This window comes from Empidonax traillii, unplaced genomic scaffold (genome assembly GCF_003031625.1).
Source record: "Empidonax traillii isolate 1590-97213 ecotype Southwest subspecies unplaced genomic scaffold, ASM303162v1 scaffold56:size2478089, whole genome shotgun sequence".
NCBI classification, from domain to species: Eukaryota; Metazoa; Chordata; class Aves; order Passeriformes; family Tyrannidae; genus Empidonax; species Empidonax traillii.
The window spans coordinates 281,760-296,155 of NW_020955249.1; the positions used below are offsets into that span (position 1 = coordinate 281,760).

Genomic DNA, 14,396 nt, shown 5'->3' on the forward strand with positions numbered 1-14,396 from the left:
CATGTATGATATAATATATCCATTACCTCACATTTCAGACATGGTACTGTACTTCAATTTTATTCTTGGTTGCAATCAGTTACTCTCTGTGTAATTAGCTCTTGCTTTGGACATCATTTACTTTGCATTCAAAGAGTTTGTTCTCAAAGCAGTCAGTCATACCCACATAGTGTTCAGCATCCTGCCTATGCACAGACCAGGAACCTAACTGGGACTAGAAAAAGGCAGCATTGTTTGTCTGCCTGCAGTCTTTGTTGACTTGAAGGTAAGGACCCAATTCTGAAAATCATACAGTATAAAGAATGTTTATCATTCAACTGGAGAAGAAAAAAATCTGGTCTACCACATATTAATTTAACTGTGAAATTGCTGTTCTAATACTGTAGATGCTGTTCTTCCTTTCTTCTGAGGCAGGCAGTCCTGAGGTCCAAATACACCAAATACAGTGAGATCCTGTAACTGTGGAAATTTTTTTCTTGTTATGTCAATCCTAGGGAAGATAAAGAAGTAGATCAAAATAGTTGTTTTTGAGAAAATCCAGGATGAAAATCTGATTCTGTCTTAATTTCCTTATTCCTCATTTTTGTGCCTTTTTTCTTACTAGTGTACTGCACTGCTTTGATGTGAATGAGCCTTGTCAATTTGTTGGGGGGAAAAAAAGGTTTCCACAAAATGGCTTGCCTTCTCGTGTTGGATATTTTCTCTCACCTGCAGAAATTTGGTTGATTTGATGGCCTATTGCTCTCTTTCATCTCCTGCATTTCAGACAAAAAAATAAATAAGGTGTTCAGAGGTGAGAAACGTTTTTGAAATATGATGTATCCTGGAATTGTCTGAGATGCTGGATCGTGCAGTTTTGCCTGATGACAGCTAGGCTTCTTGCACTTCAGAATTGCTGTTTAGCATCCCAGGATTATATATTCCATTCTTCAAATGAATAAACAAAAAAATTTCCCTTTTCCAGGTTTGTTTTCAGCAGAGTCAATTCCCTGTTTCCACTTCTGCAAGCGCTAGCCCTGGAGCTTTGGGTGGGGGAGGATGAACAGAGGGGCTGTGCTGTTGCTAAAAGGAAGTGACACGGATCCGGTGCATTTGGCTAATGAAACAGTGAGCTAGTATGTTTTGGAAGTGGTCTGCCTGCCTTCCTCACCCTCAGAAGATCCCACCTGAGGTGAAGGTTATTCATTCAGGAGCTCTTCACTGGTGTTTCTTTTAGATCCGTAAGTGATTTCTGTGGCACAGGTAATGTTGGCTTCGTGCTTTCTCAGTAGAGAGGCATCTGTAGGTCTAGTTTTATGAGCAGCCTAACGCTGATCATCTTGCTATAGGGTCTAGGTTTCAGAGGGGAGAACACATCTCAAATCCATCAGTGATGGCAGCCCTCCTGACTGCTACCACATTGTCTTGCTGGTTGCTTCTAATAGATGCTTTTATCTAAACCAACGGGGTTCTTCTCACTGCCTTAGCTCTTGTTCCCCATATAACACGTCACAGTCTGGTGGCCAGACTTAGTTCTGTGCTCCCACATAATGGCCTTAGAAGTAGAGGTTCCTGCAAGTAAGGGCTCTAACTGCTTTCTGCAAGTGCAGCCCTCTAACCACAAGAGTAGTAATTGAATGGGTGTCTTGCTTTTTGTGGCATTAGATCAAGTGGGAAATGGAACCAATTAGTGTGGGTAAAATGCAGGCAAATGCTAAAGTGATTAATGAGGTGATTGTGAAGATAGTTTATCTTGTAATGATGCTAATAATGTTACCTTGGGGAGAAAAAAAAAGTAGTCCCAAAATCTTCCTTCCTTCAGATTTTTGGCAAACAATCGAAAGCATTTCTTTTACAGAGCTAGGCTATGGGATTGCTTATTTTGTTCCCCTTCACACATTGTCTCTGGCTCCACTTACATCTAGAAAGGTAGAAACATGCTTACTTCGGTCTTAATATGGCTTTTATGTAAATGATTGCTTATTGTTCAGTGTACTGCTTCAGTGTTTGGTCTAGGTAAATTCTGCATAAGCTTCCTTTCCTCTTTGAGAGACAGTCTTTCAGCTTTCTGATGCTCATCTTTCTGCGGTGAGACATATCACGTGTAAAAACTGATGAGTTGCAACTAATTTTACCTTTATATTCATGAAATAGCTAATGGTTTGTTGACTTCTCTATTTGAGATGGCATTGCATCTGATCTAGTTCTGTGCAGACGTACTAGATCAATCTACTGTGAATTCCTGTCCCAGTTTCTTCAGTGGAAAGGAACTGGTATCTACCAGTCTTGTGTTGTATCACCCCAAATCCTGGGCTGCTGTTCTGTGGTAGGTGAAAATTGTCTATAGCTGTCAGATTTTGAAATTCAGCTTAGCACTAATCCCATCTTCCAGAACCTGCTTTCAGATATACTTTGTGGCATTTGCGGAAATCGCCAGCAGTTCATGACCAAAAGTTGTGGTTTTACACAGCACTTTCCTTGGTTTTACCATGTGGTGCAGTATTTATAAAGCATCTATGGCTGACAGGGCTCTAAACAGTACTGGCTTAAAGTTGCAGGCCTAATTTTTTGGATATTCTCTTTTCAGGAAGTTGAGAGTGGTACCAGTGTGAAATACACTGGGAATTGCTTCTGTCCACAGCTGTTTACGTGGAATTGTGAATAGCCCTTCCACTTAGGACTTATTAACTCTTAAGACCTAAGCAGTGAGTTTGTTGAATTCTGGTCATCCTTAGCTTTTGCTGCTTTTAGGCACCTCGTGGTGATTGAAGACAGTGCTTAGTTTAGGGAAGCAGCAAGGATGGTCTTGGGTTTCTTTTTAATTTTTTTTTTTTTTTCTCAGAAGCACCACATTCTGTGCTTTCATCTTTTAGAAACAAACACAAACTAGTTGCCATGTCAGGTGTCAATTTGAAAAAAAAAAAAAAGGAGAAAAGGAAAGAAAAAGGTAATGTTCCCTTAGTAATCTTGGTATGGAGTGTATGAAAATCAATCTCATGTATGCGTAGGTGTTCAAGCAAGCTGCATTGCTGTATTAAATTAGGGATGGCGTAATGCTGTGTTTGCTTTGGGGACTTCATTATCTGCTGTTTTAAGTTTGGAATTGGGTTACAGAAGTTCCTGGGTTTTAATGCTAATTCTTTCATGCAATTTAGAAGTTGATTTTATTTTCTTGAAGATAAGAAATCATGTCCCCATATCCTCCCCACAGGTCTTTATTCTCAATAACACTTGTAAAGGACTTAACTAAGAGTACTGTCATTAATGCATATTATTTCTGACATTATATATATTATAATTTCCTATTGGAGTTGGGATCACTGAAGTTCAGATTCATTTTGTATGAGGTGTTTACTGTTTAGATTGTAGCATATTTTATTACTCTGTCTTGTTAGAGCAAAGTTAGGGAAGTTCTTCATATCCATTTAAGGTTTTTATGACTCATCTATTTGGGAATAGAAATATCTCTCAGGGTTTATCTGAAAGGTGATCAGAATAGTTTAATATGCTTAAGATTCTCCTTTGTTCTGTAGCAAGTACAGATCACTATGTAGTGGTCTTTAAGGAGGTAGCAGAATATTTCTTTTAACTGTGACTAATGAAATATCTGAATATCAGAAATTCAGATTAGTAGGAAGGGGGAGAGGCAGAACAGTAGCATATTGTATGATTCTGTGAAATCAGTGAAGTAAATCCGGTGTGAAGGACTCATTCAAAATAGAATTCTTGTGGTTCACAGGAAGTAAAGGATGTGGAAGAAAATTGCAAATTCTTTGCTGATTTTGTAAACCTCGTTTCATGGTGCAGCACAAGTTTGTTAAAGAAGAAGCAGGTTCATGGATCCTCTGCTTTTTTCTTTATGTTTTTCTTTTAAATTTATTTTATTTATTTTATTTATTTATTTATTTATTTATTTATTTATTTATTTATTTTCTTATTTTCCTTAACCTTCTCCCTTAGAAACTTCCAAGGTGCAGGTTATTAGAGTGCAGGTTATTAGAGTGAAAGGCAGACTTGTGAGATCTGGCCTAATTTTAATTTTGTTCTGATAGGTTATTTGGTGTTAAATCCAGAAGACTTAGATTTTTAAACATTAAAGTTTAGGTTCTTGGCAGGACAGACTCCAAGCTGCAAGTCATGGTTTGGTTTTCCTGAGTGTGGTGCATGGTGGAAAGTTAGGAATGGGAGAATCTCATTGAAAAGAAAGAGTACTACTGCTCAGTGTAGCAATTAAAACACAGTCTATACTCAAGTCCTCTTACTTTCTAATTTATAACCCTTGGGATTTATACTGGTAAGCCTCTTCGGAAGTTTAAAACATTTCTATGGATTATTCCTTCTAAAATACCTCTGAAGGAGGTGCTAGATGTGCCTCCTAGGCAGTGTTGTGACATTCAGAGAAACAAACAAGGGGTGTTCACTCAAAAATCTGTTTTCCAAGCAAGTTCTGTTCACTAACAAGTATTTTTGATCCTGGCAATGATACTACAATGATGTCTAAGGGTGGCCCTTGATATCTAATGCCTTCTTAACCCGACTGCTGCCATTAGAGTAACTGTTTCACTGTCCATTGTGTGCTTCTGCTGCATCTTCTATATTTAACTTTTTCATAAACCATAAACATTCAAGGAAAACAGCAAAAAGTGAGTATTTTCTGCTGCTGTGGTGAGCTAGATCGTCTCCAAGTGGTCTGGTAAAGGCTGATGTAGGGGAGAATGGGAACTAGGGGAAGCAATGGGCAGTTATGTTGGTACAGCCACCTCCTGCAACCTGGTTTTAAATGAGAAGGAATCATCGTTTAGGCTCTCCAGTAAGGGAATAGAGAAGATAATTTACAGATAGTTTAACCTATCTCAGTTTCCATGTGGAAGTGGCATGTTGATGATTTTTGAGACGATAGGGGAGCAAAAGAAGTTGTTTGTGTGTTTTGAGAGGACAAGTTGCATGAGTGGTAAACAAAAAAGTAGTTACCTTTGGACGAGTACTGTGTTCCAGCTTTTTTTGAGGGGAAAGTGTTTTATGTCATCACTTTTAAAATGTTCCTGGTTCTAAGAAAAAATAATAAAGAATATACTGGACTAGAGAGGTGGGCTAAGTGCAAGCATGGCCTTCCAGCCCAGTTGTGAGGGCCCCTTCTGAAGGAGGAGAGGCTGATGGAAGTTGTGGTGACTGACTTGGGAACTCTGAATGCTTTTATTTTCCTCTTCAGTGTATGCATGTAACACTCTTCCTTGGTATGTGTGATTTTTTTTGCTTTAAATGACGGCTGCTTGGTCCAATGGCAAGGTGGGTTGTTGTTCTGTGGGAGGTGGTGGTGCTATAGCTGGGCTGATTAAATGGAACAAGTGCTGGGCTTGCGTGAGAACATGTCCATTAGAGAACTTCACTTACACTGAACCTTGAGCATTAGCAAACTTTAGGCCATGAGAGGAAGGTGGTTATTGCCTGTGGTCCCTTAAATGTCTGTTTTCATCTCGCCCCACTGCTGACTGCTCTTTCTGCCTCTCAGGGGAAGGAAGAAGCAGCTTTTGTCTGCTCTGTCTGCCTAAGAAACCTTATTTCAGGAACTACCTCTTACAGAGAGCTCTGAGCATTGATTTTTTTTTTTTTTTTTTGAGACAGATGCTCTAATGGAAATAAGCATTTATATGTTAGTTTCTGAAGTGTCTTCATTTGATCAGCTCTTGCTTTCAGAAAGGCTGTGTTGTATTTCTTTGCGTGCAACTCTGAGGCACCAGGGAGCGCAGATTCGGCCACTTGCATTAACTGTTCAGTACAATCTCTAGAATTCCATATTTCACTTGTTAAAAAAGTGGAATCATCAATTCACTATTATCTAACCTGTTACAGGTTCTGTGCAAGTGAAGCATCAGATGTGCCTTGAATGTTAACTACTGTTAGGCTGTAGCACTACCAGGTACACAAATCTGGTAACATTGTAGTTGATTGTCAGGTTATTAGTCCTTAAAGTCTACAAAGAATACAGAGTTTTTAGAAAAAAAATAATTGTTAGGTCGAAGTACCCTGTGCAAGGAAACCTGAAATATAGGTGAGTTCAGTTAAGTTGGAAAATCCATCACATGGACCAGTTAATAGGGAGGTAAACACCTTGTATTTATGGAAGAGCTAAAGAATTTTAGCCATGAAAGAAATGCTTTATGATTATAGACTCAGGAAAATCTATTTGGATGGAAGGAAGTGTTTAATTTCAGTCTACTCCAGCCAACTTCTCTGTAATGATAAATGCCAAGTAATCGCTGTTTTTAAAAGTTATTTTGAAGTAAACTTGCACGTTTCATATAACCTGTGAGAAGAAGCTGAATATTAAGTACACTTTGATCTGCTTCCTTGGTAAAAATGCCTGCTGTGTTTGTTCAGCTATACTTCATACTTTATCCTTACTATTTCTATGGAATTTTCCAACTCTTAGGCTGAAGTCTCCTGTTTCTCTAAGAATGGTGACTGAGCTTTGCTGTGTGCAAGTCTGACTTTAAATAGGCAGTAAAACAGCAGAGTTTGAAACATGTTGCTTCCCAGTTTTAGTTCTGTGATGAGAACAGCTAATCTAGAAAAATCTGAGTGGGATTATGTATGCTTTGGTTTTATTAAAAGTAATTTTACCCAAAACTCCCCAACATAACTGTTTAACCTTTTGCCGAATGGAGTTGTCAGGTCTGGGTGTTAATGTTCTGTAGCTGATTCAATAAGCTGCTTGTGTGCGTTGGACAACTCTTATTTTTATACCTGAAGAAGTGAGGGGTTATTTGTGTTACGGTGACTTCAAAAATGAGTGTTCTGGTGTTTCTAGAAAACCTCTGCCACTTGTTCTAGTAATTCATAAATCTCTGTGCATAGACATGCATTCAGATTTTTAAAGTCAGAGACTTTATCTATGCCAAGCAAAGCAGCATAAGGTGTTTTGTCCCTGTTTTGCTGGAGCCTAAGGTCAAAATTCTTTCTGAATTTGGCAAGCAGCTCTTGCATTGTTTTCTGAAACTGTTGTGCTTTTTTTTTAAATTTTAATTCCTTGATGACTTCATCTTTGCCAAATAGATGGTACATGGCACAGGTGTTCTGACAGGTGTCGGAGTGGGCTGCCTGAAATCAAGTGTGACACTTGTACTTAGGCATGGACATAGTCCCACAGATATACCTTAGGAAGAGAGCTGCAGAGAAGTCTAAGCCTGAGGAGAACTATAAATAATGGATGCATTTGAGCACTGTTTAGTACAAAGGACGTGTTAGGGTAATGAAAACAATTAATAATCCAAGTTATTAGTTGACACTGCCTCCTGAAATGATTACTTATGCAACTCATTTGATTTTCTCGAATTATATAGTGAGAGTGAATTGTCTTTGGTGAGTTGCCTTCAATCTAGCTAACTTTGTCCAACTGGTTTAATTCTGAATAGCAGTTATTTCAGATTCTGACTTTGCAACTGTTCCAATGCAACTTCTCTATGAACAAGCTCTTCACTATAAATGTGAACAGGTTTGCTTCAAAGTGAAGAGTTTAATAGAAATTGAAGTATGAAAATGACTGAGAGTTCAAAGTGAGAATACCTATTAGTGGAAAAACCATGTGAGGCTTTTGGAGAGCAGCTTTTGTTTGATTCTGAAATAGTCTGGATGAAGTCCACCTTTTTATAATTGATACTGAAAGGTTTTTTTCCTCTTGTTTCATAAAACTTGATCATGAGAAAAATTAATTTTCTTCTTGTCAAACCTTGTTTCCCATTATTCTTCAAGTGGGAAAGCTTAAAACTTATAGAAAACTTGAAAGGACAGATCTTATCCTGGAAAGGCACATTTTCACACTGAGTAGATGAAACAACATTGCCTGCTTATTTCTGCATGTGGCATGCCTGCTCAAAGCAGGCAGAGCTTAAGAGGAAGCTTTTACCTGGGTATGGATTCCAGCTCTTGTGCATTTAGATCAGCACCCTTCCTCTCAGTCCCATGAGTGTTTTCAGGAGGACTTTGCTGCCTATTGCTGCTGTAGGTCAAAGATCAGATTCTGGTTTCAGCGCAATTGCTGACCTGCAGGCTGTAGAGGCCTCTGACTAAATTGTGCAAGTGAAGATCTTCCTTCAAAAGCACTGGAAGAAAAGTCAGTGCACAGTTATTTTCCAGTGAAGTGGTTTGTTTTATTAGCACAGAGATAATGGTGTCTACACCAAAGAAGTACTCTCAGCACGAACAAAGGTATGTGTTGCTTTGAAACTCTTGCTGTTCGAGGTGGATTCTGCCTTGTGGCTCTCGGGTCCCACGCGACGTTAACGTAAGCAATGATCCTGGATCAGGCAGGTGTAGGACAAGTTTTTTCTTCCTCCTGTGGTCTTATTTAAGTTTTGTCTTTTTTTTTTTTTTTTCCCTTTTTTTTTTCCCAGGGGTTAAAAAATACATGAGTTCCTGAAGACAAAAAGGGTATGTTCAAAAGATACTTCAAGGAGAGAAAAGATATACAAGAAATTAAGTAATTAGAGGTTTTAAGTACAAGGTGAGGACTATCTGTTTAAATAGGGGTGACTTGCAAAGCTTGTGTGTTGGGTTTTTTTTTGTCTTTATGGATGCTGGAGCCACAAGGTCTGCTATGATTCTTTTAAAATCAGTTTTGGATATGAAAGTAGGGGAAGAATCTCACGGTTATGACAAGTCATAAGTCTGTAATTTCATTTTGCAATTAGTTCAGTCATGCCAACTGAAGCTTTTCAGGCTCACAAGTTCAGCAGTGTTCATGATTAATCTAACAATTAGAATCTGTGTTAAAATACATAGACTTAAACACCCAGAAATCCTCTGCAATTGGCTTTGCTAAGAATGAAGGTATATCCACTGAAGCAGACAGCATAATTCTTAAATGCTGGGTAAGATGGAAAATAACTATGACTGAAACTTGCTAATATTTTTCAACTAGCAGGACCTAAAATATGAAGAAGTGTCTATGAAGAATTCTTCTTCTAAAGGCAATTTCAACCTGGTTGCCAAGAGACAATCTTGGGTCAGTTGGTAGCAGTTGAGGTGGCCGTTTCCAGTTTTTCTCTTGAACCTCAACTCTACTGGAACGATGGCAGCTTGAACCAGAAGTGCCCATTGACAATGCCTAAATGGTATGTGATGAGTTTTTTTAGTTCTGACTATGGGAGGCTGAAAGCAAGCTGATGCTCCTCTCAAAAAATTTAGAAGCACTAAGAAGTTAACCTGTTAACAACTGGTAGCATTGACTTTTAAGAAAAGAGCTTACTTTTTGAATGAGTAAGGTAATATTAGAGGTCATTATTTGTCTTAAAACTGCTACCAAACAAACATGACATCTGCATCTCTACATAAGCTTTGTATTAGTCTTCTGTATTATTCTTAGTACAGCTTTCAGTCACAAAATAGAACTTGAAATAAAAGTAATAGCTATGTAGGGAAAAGAATATATATGTCTGGAAATTGGGTAATGTGGTGATACTGAAGCAGTTTGTTATTTAGTATCCTTACATCTGGCATTGTTGGAAAAAGAAATTCTGCAAAAGGTAAATTTATGAGTAGAATTTGATTCTAAAACATGCAGACTTGCAAAGTAGGATCTCTCTGCTTTTGGAGTAACTGGTTGTGAAGGCAATTTGCTCTTTACAGAAAGGAAATCTGTAAAAGTAGCAGAGACATATTTGACCAGTAAGGTGGGAAAGGGGTTGTATTTATTCATTATCTCTTCTGTTGTGCTCTCAAACTTGAAGACAGTTTAGGTGTTGAGAACAGAAAAGGCTGAATTTCTCACAGGTTTCATTCACTTTAAGATAGTGTTCTTGAAAATGTGTATTCAAATGGAGCAGGGCTAAGATAAGGCCTAGTAATTGTTAATAAAAAGTACCACGTTCCAGTTACATACAAATGTTCTCTTACATCTGTATTTAAGAAGTCTTTTCTGCTTTTCTTCTTTAGTTGTTTGAATGAAGGCAGACATCAATTTCTTTGAAACGCTCACTATGAGAGTAAGTTTGAGTCTTTTAAAGGTTTGCTTGAATAACTGGGGGAGATGTTGCCAAAAACCAAAAGAAATTGTGAAATGCAATTTAGTAATTGGTGTAATGTGTTTTAAATTTAGTCCTTGAAGTCTATCTAGTAGAAAAACTATTAGTGTTAGGAAAAACTGTTGTTAATACAGTCACAAACTTAGCAAACTAAGCAAGATAGAATAAAGCATTTACTGTTTCACTCTGAATAGTTTATATAGGTCTAGTGAAACAGTTCTTAGTGTTGGCAGTAATTGCAGTTTACCTCTTCTCAGTGCTTTGTGTTACGGTGCCTTACTTACGCTTAACCATGAAGTTCCAAGTTGAACAGGTTTTGTTAGCATTGAAAAACTCTAATTCTTAGGTTGTTTCTTTTTTTTTTAATTTCCTATCAGGGATGTTACTCCATGTGCAGATGGAGTAAAAGGCCAAACTTGCAGGTTTTAGGTTATCCTCTGTACTTTCTGAAGAACAGGTTGCTGTTAAGCTCAGTTGAACCATTAGTGGCTGCCGTACTTTGAAGCACTTCCTGGAGTGGTTCCAGTGAGGAGGAGTTGGTGTGGGGGTGTTGCTGCATCTGGGCTACAGTTCTGTATCACCTTGGCTTTTTGAATTGTGGACTTGGGCTGAATCTACTTGAGTGGGTCCCAGGCTTTGTTGTAGGGGACAGTATGTACCCTACAGCACAGCCAGCCTTTATCCTGGACAATGAGAGTGTGTTGATTCAGTCTGCCAACAGTGTGCTGTGCAAAACTGGATCCCAAGTTAGAGTTGTCCACTCTTGGATAATGCTGCTGTGGTAACTTTTTTCCTCTCGCTGGACGGAAAAACCACCAAGCCAAACTTTGCCTTGTGGTCTCTCTTCTTCAACCCAGTAGAGTTAAAAGGAGTAATATTTCTTTATCAGCAGAGCACAGCATTCTCTCCCATAGCTCTTGTAAAGCTCAGTGGTGTGGAATATATGCTTTAGCACATCTCTAATTAAATTGATTTGTTCCTAGTGTACTCTGAGTAACTAAAACATTAAAAAAAAAAAAAAAAGAAAAGAAAAATCCAAAACTACAGTAAAGACAAAAACTTTTAGAGAAGTGTGTCTTAGTCCAGGGTTTGAGTTGCAGACAGAGTTTTGTTTAAATTAAGTGCTTTCTGGCATCTGGAGTACTATTCTGTCAAAATGTTATCTAACTGACCCCCTCCTTTATAGTTTGTGATTTAGTTTAAGGTGCAGGTATTGAGCTGGTTACATTTTTGGCCTTCGCCTGTGCCAAACACACCCCTAGTGCTGACCTTTATGAAATTCCCTGTCAAGATAACAAGGTACAGAGTTTCCTCTTTGTCTGAGGTAAGGACTCTGATACCCTATTGAGTACATGGGCTTATCTAGGCAGTCCAAGTATGTTTGAGCAGTTGTCATTAATGAACTTGGTCCATCACAGTACTGAAATTTTTGTCTAATTCTTTTCTCTAAGCACTTCTTAACAATTCTTCTCTTTAGACAATTTGTGTTAGCTTAAATAAAGGCATACCGTGGTGAGCTCATTGGGCCTACAGGCATTAGGGACTGGGCACCTGGTATCTTGGCCTGGGTCCCTACTTGCCCTCATGACTCCAGCACCTTCCTTTTTTTTAAAGAGAGAAACGTGAAACGTTTAAAATGCAATCAGTCTCATCTCTGGCATGCAGATATCCACTCTCTCCACATTTAACTTCTTGGTGTTTAGGTGAGGCTTATGTTGTAAGGCTTGTGATGAGTCTCTTGTTTTCTTAATTTTGTTGTGTTGTGTTTTTTTTTTCTCAGGGACCCCAATTTGAACTACACCAATGTAGTCTAATGGCAAATCTTTTACTAGGTCAGATTGTTTTATAGTTAGAAATTAGATGTAATACAGTTTCTTTTGGTGTCTCTCTGTGATAAATATTTACATGAAGTAGACCTAAAGCAGCAGGGCTGTGTTTTGTTTGAATTATAACTTATGCTATAAATCACATCTCCATAATTTTTTAAAACTTCAAATGTTGGATTCTTCTCATATGCCTGGGCAAATTATTCCAGTGGCTAAAAGTATGCTACAAATATTAGTGTAATATTAAATGCCAGCTACTTGAGGGAAAAAAGCAAAAGATGAAAAGAAGTTTGAAGTCTTTGTCATTTAGATTACAATCTAGTTGTTGCTTGATTTTCTGTTATATATTTCAGAAGTCAATTAGTAGGGTACAAGAACTCAGTTTTCGTGTGTGGAGTGGGATGAGCTTCTCTTAAAATGTGGGCTCCTGACCTGTAGGTGATACTTAGTGATAAAAAGGGAGACATGCTGAGTGGACTGCCAGTGGACTTTCCCTGCATAAATGTTCTGAGGTAATTTCTTCTGTCTCTTGCAGCAACAAGTATTGACCTATCCCTCACTTTCTTACTGGCATAACTAGAATCCAAGATAGTCTCTATGATGGAAATTTAGCCTAAAATCCTTTTTGTCTATCCATGATCTTGTCATAACCCATATTGAAATAAATTCAGTGTTGGAAGGAATTAGTCCTTTGTTGTTACCTCTGAATTTGTCAGTTTCTGATACTGGCAGATTTTACTGTTAAATATTCTTCTCAAGCATAAGTACAATACAAGCAGTATTAAAGCCTAATGCTAATCTCTGCTGTATGCAAATAGAAATTAGAAGCATCTTCTTTCCTTGATGGGCTCCTATTTACCTGTTAATCCAATTAATTGATCACAAAGGTAAACATTTAACCCACTTGAAATTAAGATTGTGCATCTAAATTTTATGGGGTTTATATGCCTTTATTTAACTCTGAAGTCGTGCTAGTAGAGGTTCATCACTGTGATTGTGATGATTCTTGTGATGATTCTTGTGACAGAAGCTTAGAGCTTGTGAGTGAAAGAGTGGGATTGCACTTCCTTCTTTATTTGTTAGACATTTGTATTATCGAGGTCTGGAGATTTCCGAGTAGAGAGAAAAGATGGATTTTGTGACTGTATTACTGTATGATCTGATTAATTCTCAAATTAGTAATGTAAGAAACCATGGATTACAAGTAAGTTTACCAGGCCTTCCATTAGTTGCTGAACAGCTAGTATGGACACTGCAAGAACTTCCAAGATGGGAAACAAACATTGTGTTCCTTCTAAAGGTGTTTTATTTTCTGAACATAATAGGACTAACAGTATAAAAAGCAGGGTATAAAATCAAATATTTCTATGGTGAAAGTCTATGGCTGACAAAATTGTGCAAGTAAAAACCTGCCCTTTCCTCTTTACCAGATATGAACTGGTTTATATGTAGTCCAAATAAGGCATAGTATATGCTCCAAATTAGTCTATTTTAAGTTGTTTAAATGAACCTCTCCTAAAGTGGCTCTCAGGAAAATGGAGTCCAGTATTATACTATGCTCATTTTTCCAAAGAAGTTAAACCTATTGTACTTCACTGCTTTTTTTAGTGCAAAATGCTGTCCAAACTTCTGGAAATAAAGCCAGAAACAGCAATCCAGAGTCTTTAAAATAATAGTTTGTTCCATACATGTGAAAACAGTTTTTGAAAAATTTTGGAAACCTCAGATGGCAACCTTCACTTTAAAGGGATAGTAAAATGAGTCATTCTTAAAATAAAAAAAAAATCTTGATGGCTTTTGTCCAGTAATAGGAAAAGGATTGACTCTGGATATGAAATGCTGAGCTTTATTGCATTTGTATTAGGCAGAATTATTAACATTGTATTGTAGAGGCTGTGGCACATTTTTGGCAAGCTGATACATTCCTCCCTTTTTCTCTTACTCCCTCCCACTCAAAAGTTTTTGTCTTTCTCAATCTGATTTTGGAGAGAGAGATATGTGGTACGCATAAAGACCTCTGAAACTAACTTGAGTTTGGGTGTGATGTAAAACTAGTTGCCATAAATTCAGACTATAGAAATACACAAAATTAAAAAATGTTATTTAAATCTTATTTAAATAAACCCAAATATAGTTGAACTGTAGAATTGGGCAGTAGGGAATTGACTGCCCAGACTTTTGTAGCTAATACCTGGCAGAGCTGGGAAACGTCTGTTGTGTAAGCTCATCGTGCCTTCTCCTTGTGTGTTTCTGTATCATCTTTTCTCCATTGAGAGCAGGCTATTGCAAAATATAACACTGAGTTAAATGTAAGAAAAAAACAACAAATATCATACACAAGAAGTGTATGATTGTATGATGCAAGCTACTGTCATGTTCTATTTTTGGCAAGTATGAACTTGGCCTGTGGTTTCTCAGAAATCTTGGTCTCTGGCTGAATTTGGAAGAACAGCGGAACCTGTAATTTGTGTGTTAGTATGGTAAGAACTTTCTGTGATCAAACCTATTGAATGTCCCTTGTACTGTAGCTGAAAATATCTACATGCCATGAGTTGATACTTTGGAGGATTCT

The 14,396-nt window shown here is 37.7% G+C and overlaps 1 protein-coding gene across 3 annotated transcripts in view; it reads left to right on the forward strand.

Moving 5' to 3' along the window:
• Nucleotides 1-14,396, forward strand: part of NUMB (NUMB endocytic adaptor protein) — a 91,847-nt gene that overhangs the window by 7,430 nt on the left and 70,021 nt on the right. The window contains exon 1 of one of the 3 annotated variants that reach the window (XM_027879612.1): nucleotides 8,370-8,479. The exons of the other annotated variants lie outside the window; for them this stretch is intronic. The gene's annotated coding sequence lies outside the window, so the exon portion shown is untranslated. Of the gene's footprint in view, nucleotides 1-8,369; nucleotides 8,480-14,396 lie in introns of those variants that run through there. 3 annotated transcript variants of the gene reach the window in all.